Below are 10000 nucleotides of genomic sequence, written 5' to 3' on the forward strand. Positions count from 1 at the left end.
GAGTAAAATCGTCTAGCGTTAGACAGAGTAAAATCTGGAAGTGACACTATTGGGAGTGAAAGGGTTAAACTGATGTTTGTTGTGAATATTGAATTCATGAAGAAACAGCAAAACAACGAAGAAAATATCCACCAGCAGCACTTTCTGTTGATTACAAAATCTCTGTTCCCCATATCATATGTTATAGAAGGCAACTGACTTAGTTTTTGAAGCCACCCTGGAAAGGCGGAAAAAGCGAGAAAAGCCCAACTTCGAACATAATTTTGTCACAAAAAACAGGAAACAAGAAGAAATAATTCCACAAACTTATGTTATGCTTTCCCAAAAAAATGTTGGAAAAGTTGTTGATTTTGGGCTTCAATTCTCCTTTAATGGTGGTCTGAACTAGCATGTCATGTAAGAGGCATGCCTGTCATTTATAGTTGTTGAAAGTCCTGCCTTGAAATATCAAAGTAAGATGAAAGATATAAAATATTATGTAAACTTACCTACTTGTGGTACTGGGCACAGACAAGAAGTAAGGCACCATATAGTGGTGCCTTGTAAAATGCTTGTCAGCAGATTTTTCAAGTCTCCCATTCTGGTTATAGGAACTTCTAACTAGTGTATGGATACTTTAACAGCATCATCGTTCCTGCCAAGACACATTTGTACATTTTTGTAAATTTTATATTTATAATTATTGCTGTAAATAAATACATGTAATTTTATATGCTTTGCATGATAGTTTAAATAAATTAGATATTTAAATACCTTATTAATTATATTTTATGGATATTTTAACAGCATCATGGTCAGAGTAATAGACACTAATTACAGTATTCTCTATGATGTCAAATTTTGTTGTTTTTAGGTAAATTTGGTCAAGTATGTTTCCTGATGAGACAAAAGTTGGACTTTGTACAAACTGTGAATAACCTAGAGAGGTCATTAAAGATTTTAGCGGTCTAATGCTATCATCATTTAAGTAATTGATATTGAAGTCACCAAGAATGATGTCGGTTGGATAATTGCCAAGGATATTTCGTAGATGACTTACATACTGGATTATATTTGAGTTGTTCTTTCGGTAAAGAAAAAGCACTGTAAAATTGGGACACGTATTTGTAGATGTATTCATAATTATTACAAATTTCATTGCATTTACTTGTGGAAAGTATTCGTGTTCCTTAGTTTTTATTGATCTTCTGGTACACAGTGCCAAACTTAAATATCTATCAGTAGGATGATCTTGCCTATAGAGAGTGAATGGTAATAAATGAGATTTTATATGAGTATCATTGCTATGAGGTGCAAGTTGTGTTTCTGTCAGTGCAATTAGATCACTGTTCTTTATGTTTGCATCATATTTGATATCTACACTATGTTTTTTGAGTGATCGTATGTTTAATAGACATATAGTGAGCATTGTATTGTCCTTACATTTTTCACTAGTTTCCATGGTTTTTGAGATTTCTCGCAGTCTTCTATATTCTTCATGTACTCGGGGATCTGCTTTCACATGTTTGCTGTTAATATTTCCTAGAATGTGAATACCATTTAAAGAGGTCGCTCGGCTCAGTGCAACATATACTTGACCATAATTGAATGATCTTTGTTTGACCAACTCAAAACTAATGACGAGACTGTTAAGTGACAATCCTTGTACTTTGTGAATGCTGACAGCGTAAGCCAATGTTAAAGGGAATTGCACTCTTTGAATTTCAGGAGAAGAAGGTTTATTTGGATGTATTTTGATTTTTGCTAGGACAGGTTCTATTGGTACAACTCTGTTTTGTCGCACAAAACTACTAGAGTACTCTTTTGAATTAAATTGTTGCCAGCTTTGATATCATCAAATTTTATATAAATAACGGTGGGTTTTTTGTTATTGTGATTTACTTCAATTTTAACAACAGTTCCTAGTTGACCATTTATTAGTCTATCTGCAATGTCAATGTTATTGGTTAACATAACTCTAGCACATTCCTTTATATAGATGTTAGCATCAAGTCCACCAGTTTCAGACCTGGGTCTAGCTAAAATTCTGTTCATATCTTGTTGTGATACATTAGGTGGGTACTGATCTGTGGCTTTAAGGTGAAACAACTGTGCAGGTATTTGATGCAATTTCATTTCATTGTGTCGATTGACTGGATTATTTTCAGCCCAGATGTGAAGAGCATTTGATGGGTAATTAACATCTGATGCATCTATAGATCTAGATTGGATGCACTTGATATCTTCCTCAGTTTGACTTGCTGTGCGGAACCTATTCAGAAGTTCAGCAAATGGTTGGTCATCCTTCTGCCTCATGATATCAACAAGCTCTATCATTGTGAATAGGTGCCATGGGTGATACAAATTAAATAAATCATTTTTGTAATTTGCAAAGACAGGTTTCCTTCGTATTGGTGGTAGTTGATACATGTCACCAATAGCAACAATGCTAATGCCTGCAAACAGGTGACAATTTGATGTGTCAAAAATTTCTTTTAGTCTTTGGTGGATATGAAGCAGAGTAGTATTAGCAACCATAGAAATTTCATCTATTATGATCAACTTGAGGTCAGCTAGTAACATTCTCATCTGTGTTTTTTTTTGGTCAGACAATGCAGGTAAATTATCACCTGTTTCTTTGGGAATTGCCAAGGCAGTGTTTATCGTTGTCCCATTTATGTTAATAGCAGCAACTCCAGTAGGTGCCATTAAAAGAACTGTAGGTAATTCAGGATTCATAGGAGAATGTCTAAAGGTCTTTGTAACAGTGTGGTAGATTGTATGAATCAAGTGACTTTTACCAGCTCCTGCTCCACCAGTTATAAATAAATTTATTGGTTTTACTTCTTCAGGTTTTTGACTATTCATGTTTTTCATTTTATTTCTACACCAAGTGAGAATTATATCATAAGCACAGCGCTGTCTTTTGTTCAATGATCTAACACACTCCCGTAGTTTATCATCACTAATTTCCGTTAGCTGGTTGTACGATGTTATTCCAAGGTTTGAATGATTCTTAGTTTCTGATGATGAAACAAGATGTGTAGGTGATTGTTCATTAAATGACTCGTTTGGTGCTGAATCATCTTGCTCTTCAGATTGTAAATCTGCATTTTCCTGGTCATTCATAGAATCATAGCTGGAGTGGATAATATTGCCCTGGTTATTTTGAAAAAAATCAAGTGCTTCTGTAACAGCATCAGCATCAGGCTCAAAATTCTCTCTATTTCGTTCTACAACAGCTTGTACTTCATGCTCATAGAATTTAGAAGCATATGTTTGATCACTTCCTAAGAGACTTGTTTCATCTCTCCATGGATAGTAAAGCATCAGCAGATGATGAAAATACAGTTCAGGTTCTTTTGCTTTGTTTGGCTTGTGATATCTTATAACAGCTGTTACTTTTCTACACTTCATAACTTCATGTGTGTTCATTAATCTTATTTTGTCTGGAGGTGACGTATCAGGATCACAATAATTATTGTGATGTAATTCAATGACATCGTCAGTTAAAACCTCAGGTTGAGCATCAGCTGTTTCTTGGCAGTCCTTTTTGTATTCTTTATAATAATATGCAGCAAACTCTGCCAGACATAGCCTATCTACAGAAGGAATACACCGTGGTCTTAAAGTGTATCGATCAATAATATTTGATTTAAAGATATCAGTACTTTCATTATCGAGTTCATCAAGTTCTTCTGGTGATTTTGCAATGCGTACCCTTTTTTCTGGTAAGTCAGTGCTTACAAAAACTGTTGCAGGGAATATTTTTCGTAACCATAGTTCAGGCATGCATCTGTAAACACATTCTTGTGAACTGACTTCTCTGGTAGAGAGGAAAGCAGCACCAATTCTTTTTAAGCTATCCCTGACACTCAAGTTTTCTTTTTTAGCTTCCTTTGCAGCATTCATAATTGCCTGTGAGCATTCAGTCTCATCCTTGGTAAAATATGAGCACACGTAAGTTATGCACTTGTAGTGGTTAAATACAGGTTGCAAGTCAACATTCGCTCTAAAACCCTTAATACCAGCAACAAAATAATTATTAATAAAACAGCTGTTTGTTGGTCTTTTAAGGTGCAGCTCATAGTCTGAGTCAGGTGAAATGGATAAAGCCCAATAATATTGCTCTTCAGTTATGTTTACAGATTTGAAAATATCAGCTTCTGTTAATGTAGGATTATAGTTTGCCTTACTGGGATTTAACACTTCATCTATTTTTTCTTTAACTAGTCTAAGGATTTCTTTTTGTCTGTCTATGGTACTCGTCTTTTTTTCTGGATTTAAATCATCAGAAAGAGGTTCAGCCACAATAGTCTTGTTTGTAAAAAAGTGCCCAAAATTAAACCTACATTTAATGTTTTTGTATTTTCTACATGTCTTTGAATGACTGTGCTTTTGGTAGGTTTTTACAAGCTCATGTAACTCAGGGTCTTGACTCTGATCAGGAAGGCATGCCTGCACATGTTCATCTATGAAATGGATATAAGCTTCCTTGGTATCATGTGTTAGTTCAGGGCAATCTGATGTCCATATTAAGGCATGTAAGTGAGGAGAGCCTCTCATCTGAAACTCAATGCGGAGTGCATAGTATACTATTTTACCAATTGGGTTTGCATTAGTTAGAAGAATTTCAGTGAAGAATGTTTCAACTCTATATTGAAAGTGCTTAGCAACAACAACAGGATTTACATTCAGCATTGAGCATCTTTCATTATAAGATAAAGCATCAACTTGTTCATTTGTTAGATTTTTGCCTTGTGTTCTTGCAATAATCTGAAACAGTTCAGGCCACCTAAGGTCAGCACAGGATAATGTCATAAACCATGTTGGTATTCCAAGCTGTTTTACCATAGCTACTACTTCATACATAAATTTTTGCCAATAAGGTGGTGTTCCTGGAATTTGTCTCAAAAATAAATAAGCCTGATCTTGACAAATAAGATTTTGTAAATTTTGCATATTATTTGATCTTATTTGGGAAGCGGTAAGAGGCTGGCCATGCATTTTTTTCAGAGCAATATTGATGCTATCTGATACTTTCTTCTGTTCTATGATGAACTGAGCAAAGAAGAGATATTCGGGATTGATAGCAAATCTACCACTGTGATGTAAAAGTCTTGCATTGAAGTACTTAACTGGCGACAACTTTATTTCTCGGTTGACAGAGTACCCATACTTTCCTTTTGGAAACAAAATAGGAAATGCTAGTTCTTCACATTGCTTGTCTGCCATGAAGGAAACTGGATGTTTACTTTCACCAGGTGCAATAGCATAGACTTCGTCTCCTTGAGATGATACATTATCATTTTGCTCAACAGTTACAGGATAATCTGGTATTACAGACTGCAAGCAAGTTTCACTTGTTGGTGCTCGATATTCATTTAAAGGATCATCATCTTCTTCATCTGCCAGTGTGCTGACATTCTCACCATTTTCATTGTTTGAAGAAGTGTTATCACTTATACCAGATTCAGTAGAGTGGTTGTCATTATTCAAAGTTGAATCGTCTAAATTAACATCATTTTGTTGCAATGTTTTAAGATGCCTATCTATTTTGTCAATGTCTATACATATATTATCATACAAGGGATTATTCATTTTGAGCCACATTAGAGCATTTAATATTAGTTGAGGTCGCACAGCTTGAAAATAAACATGTCCTCTAAACTCCATTTTTCTCTTAAGTTTCAACATGATTATACCTGACCTTTCAGGAGGACGTGGCAATGTAGTACATGTTTGATCACATTCAACTGGTATATTGCATATTGCTCCTTTAATCTTCCTCTGTTGGCCTTTAGGCATTACCACTATCTTTTCAAAAACTATCCTCTGTGCTATTAATATTTGTTCAAGTTTTTCTAGTACTGAGAGTTCTGGTGGTATTCTATCAACTTCCAGTTTATTACCTACAGCTTGACATGGTACTTGCCCCTTTGAAACTCTTGCATGACATGTTCTACAGATGTATTGTTTGTCATCAAATGACTTTATCTCAGTGAAAAGACGTTGTATGCTGTATTTATTTTCTTTAAGTAACATAACTGTTTTTCTATATAGTATTCGATGACAAACTGAACATATGTAATATGGCCCCTCTCTGATCTTATTCTGAAATACTGATATGTAGTGATCCAATTTATGCTGAACATCGTTTGCCTTTTTTCTAGATTTTTTTGCTGCATCACTTATGCACTTTATTATTTTTTGCTTTTTTATAGGATTCATGCTGCAATATTCTTGTTTTTTATTGTTCAAGTATTGTGCCTTAATGAGTGGTTCCATTGCATCATAATTCCGCTTTTTTTGTTTATTTATCAGTTCTTTTTCTGCAGGATCTAGTGACTTGTACCATGCTGCTCTGTTAGACAAGAGCTTTTCCTTTTCTGCAGGCTCTAGCGATTTGTACCTCTCTGCTCTGTCAGACAAGAGTTTTTCTTTTTCTGCAGGATCTAGAGATTTGTACCACTCAGCCCTGTCATACAAGAGTTGTTCTTTTTCTGCAGGATTTAGTGATTTGTACCACGCTGCTCTGTCAGACAATAACTTTTCTTTTTTTGCAGGATCTAGTGATTTGTACCTCTCTGCTCTGTCAGACAAGAGTTTTTCTTTTTCTACAGGATCTAGTGATTTGTACCTCTCTGCTCTGTCAGACAAGAGTTTTTCTTTTTCTTCAGGATCTAGAGATTTGTACCACTCTGCCCTGTCAGACAAGAGTTGTTCTTTTTCTGCGGGATTTAGTGATTTGTACCACTCTGCTCTGTCAGACAATAACTTTTCTTTTTCTTCAGGATCTAGAGATTTGTACCACTCTGCCCTGTCAGACAAGAGTTGTTCTTTTTCTACAGGATTTAGTGATTTGTACCACTCTGCTCTGTCAGACAAGAGTTTTTCTTTTTCTGCTGGATTTACTGATTTGTACCACTCTGCTCTGTCAGACAAGAGTTTTTCTTTTTCTGCTGGATTTAGTGATTTGTACCACTCTGCCCTGTCAGACATGAGTTGTTCTTTTTCTGCAGCATTTAGTGATTTGTACCATTCTGCTCTGTCAGACAAGAGTTGTTCTTTTTCTGCAGGATCTCGAGATTTATACCACTCTGCTCTGTCAGACAAGAGTTGTTCTTTTTTTGCAGGATCTAGTGATTTGTACCACTCTGCTCTGTCAGACAAGAGTTTTTCTTTCTCTGTAGGATCTAATGACTTGTACCATTCTGCTTTGCTAACCAAGTATTTTCGTTTGGCACTAGGTTCCATGTTTGCATAACTTTCTCTTCGTTTTTGGGCAAGTGAATTTTTCTGCCTATTGGATTTGTGTTTCCTTAATACCTTTTGTCTTAAAGTGCTTGACAAATTACTGTAACAATTTAGAAATCTGATAATGTATGCTACCTCTAAATTATTAGTTGTATTGATTTTTGTAGCAGTATTAGCGAGGGCTTGAAGAAGAAAGTTGCTGTCATTGACAGTTTGAAATTCATCTAAAGTTCCATCACTATGGAATATTATTAAGTAGTATTTGGTGCTTTTAGTCTTAGAATTGTGCTGAAATATGCAACTTGCACAGTAATTTGAAAACCATATTATAAATCCAGTATTGCCTCTCGTGTTATCCAAAATAAAGTTCTGGAAGAGTTTGCTACTGCTGGATGCACAACTAAATATGCCTTCTTTTTGTGCTGTAAAGACAACATCAATAGTTGCATCATATATTTGAAGTTTGTTTGGAAATTTGTGTAAACAAAGATTTTCAACAGGACATGAAAATTGTTCCTTGTAAAACTCATTTCCATGGTCAATAATTGCTTCTAGAGTTTGTGAATTCCAATAAGTGCATGCCTTAACCACTGAAAAACAAATGCTATAAAACGATAAAGCACAACAGTGTCGTATAAAAGACTCATTGTTCCTTGCGCCACCATCATCAGCAAGTTCTGATTGAGAGATTTCACTGTCCTCATCAACTAAGTGATTATTGTCCTTTTCTAGTCTTGTTATGTGAACACCTATCAGCTCAAACAATGTATTTGAATTTTCATACAGGGTTTGCAAATAACATGTGACATCCTGTATACTTTGTGCTTCTAATAATACACATGTTCCTTGAGAATGGGGCATACCAAATGCATCCCTAGCATGTGAATCAAATATTTTAAATTTACCACCTGGAGTACAGTATATAGAAACAGTACTGCATTCAATTGTTAAAAGAAAAGATTGGTAGTTTTGCCTTACTAATGTTAGCAAAGCATCAATCAAAGGCATACAGAAACTCAAACCATGTATAATGGATCTACCATTTATAGTACCACTATAGCTTGAACTGTATTGAAGCTGATAATCTGTATTAAACACATTAAGCACTTCTGGTAACTCAGTTAACAACAGGAAAGTTTGTCTGGACAGTCTAGATAACCCAGAATACAATTCATTACCAATGTTCATGATGTTGATCAAGTCCACTGATGATATAATATTATTCCTGTAATTATAGATAAGTGAAGTAAGAGACATTGCTAAACACTGAGTTCCTGCATTCTGGCCGAACAATTCCACATTGCCTTGACTATAAGGCGCTTGAATAGTTTTGGTATGATCAATGGGCCCAGGGTTTTTCTCTATATCATTAGACAGCTTTAACTCTGTATGATTCGTCCTATGGTTAACGTTCTTATAAACAGATCTTACTGAAGCATAGTTACACCTGAGTTTCACTCTTCCATGGCGAATTTTAGGTTTTTTCCTTCGTGCTGTCCACCACGTCCTTTGTGTACTCCTCTTCTTAGTAGCAGACCTTAGTCTTACATACAAATAGTCTAACTTACGATTAAGTACACTCAATTTCGTAAATAAATGCATGGCAGAAGATTTCGGTACGTTCTTTTTAATATATTTTCGAACTAATTTCCTGAAAGATCTGCTCTTATGCAAGGCTCTTGATAGCTGTTTCACTGGAATTCTGCTTGGTTCTCGGTCCCTTTGTTGACGCCCTCCTACATATTTACAATAAACAAACTTAGCGTAACGAGATCGAAGTTGCAAGTCATTTACTGATTCTTTATTATCAATATCCACAACAACAGATGGCTGCGCGGCATTCTCAAATATGTTCTCCTGTAAGGCTCGCGTTAGCTGTTTCGCCGAAATTCTGCGTGATTCTCCATCCTTTTGAACAACATGGCGACGCCCTTTTAAACATTTACAATAAACAAACGTAGCATAACGAGATCGAAGTTGCAAGTCATTTATTGATTCTTCATTATCAACATCGACAACAACAGATAGCTGTGCGCCTTTCTCAAATAGGTCACAGTCATTGAATGCATTCAAAATAGGTTCATCCAAACATAAAACGCTGCACCAAGCATGGTACAAAATGCTGACAACATTAGTGAGGATGATTCCAAACGATACAAATAGTTGAATATGAAATAGCATTACAGCTCGAAATTCACAGAAATTCAGTAATTGCAGAAAACAAACGGCCATAATAATACAAATGGATAGAAAATTCACCTTCTTTTTCAGAATTTTAATTAAATGCATCCGGCTCAGCAGACTATCTTTCTGCGACTCGATGGCGTCAGTACTGACTTCGTGCTCACCAACTTTCTTCTCTTGGAGGCTTTCACAATTCTGTGCTTTCCTTGTTTGGTATTTGGTTTCAAAGCAGTTCATATCAGTGTAGTTCATATCATGATTCTCATATATTTGCTCATTTAGTACACATTTGTTCTCAATATAGCTTTCTCTCAGTTCGCGGACCGACCCGGGCCAAAACATTCGCTCAATGACATGGTCTACCGCGAACGGCGTGTGCATAAGTGAGTGGTTTGAGCGTTCCCAGCAAGAAGCTCAATACAACAAAAAACCACATGGCGACAAAACACGTAATGTCTTCTAACTCTGGTCTAAGGCGACTAACTTCACCACAATTTGATCGCGCAGGAGTGACAATGAAATGGTTCTTCTCAATCATGTGATTCTGCCTGTCAACATCCCTGTCAACAAGGCATTATGC

At 35.8% G+C, this 10000-nt stretch overlaps 2 long non-coding RNA genes and 1 pseudogene across 3 annotated transcripts in view; 1 reads left to right on the forward strand and 2 right to left on the reverse strand.

Moving 5' to 3' along the window:
* The window catches only part of LOC138038932 (uncharacterized), a 25613-nt gene that overhangs the window by 12812 nt on the left and 2801 nt on the right, over window positions 1-10000 (forward strand). The gene's annotated exons all lie outside the window — the stretch shown is intronic.
* LOC138038933 (uncharacterized) overlaps window positions 1-10000 on the reverse strand; it is a 38296-nt gene that overhangs the window by 1191 nt on the left and 27105 nt on the right. For both annotated transcript variants that reach the window (XR_011130332.1, XR_011130331.1), the window contains exon 2: window positions 489-634. This is a non-coding gene — a long non-coding RNA (uncharacterized lncRNA). The remainder of the gene's footprint in view (window positions 1-488; window positions 635-10000) is intronic.
* Window positions 758-2585, reverse strand: LOC138038263 (uncharacterized; annotated as a pseudogene).

Source organism: Montipora capricornis, chromosome 2, assembly GCF_036669925.1.
Source record: "Montipora capricornis isolate CH-2021 chromosome 2, ASM3666992v2, whole genome shotgun sequence".
NCBI classification, from domain to species: Eukaryota; Metazoa; Cnidaria; class Anthozoa; order Scleractinia; family Acroporidae; genus Montipora; species Montipora capricornis.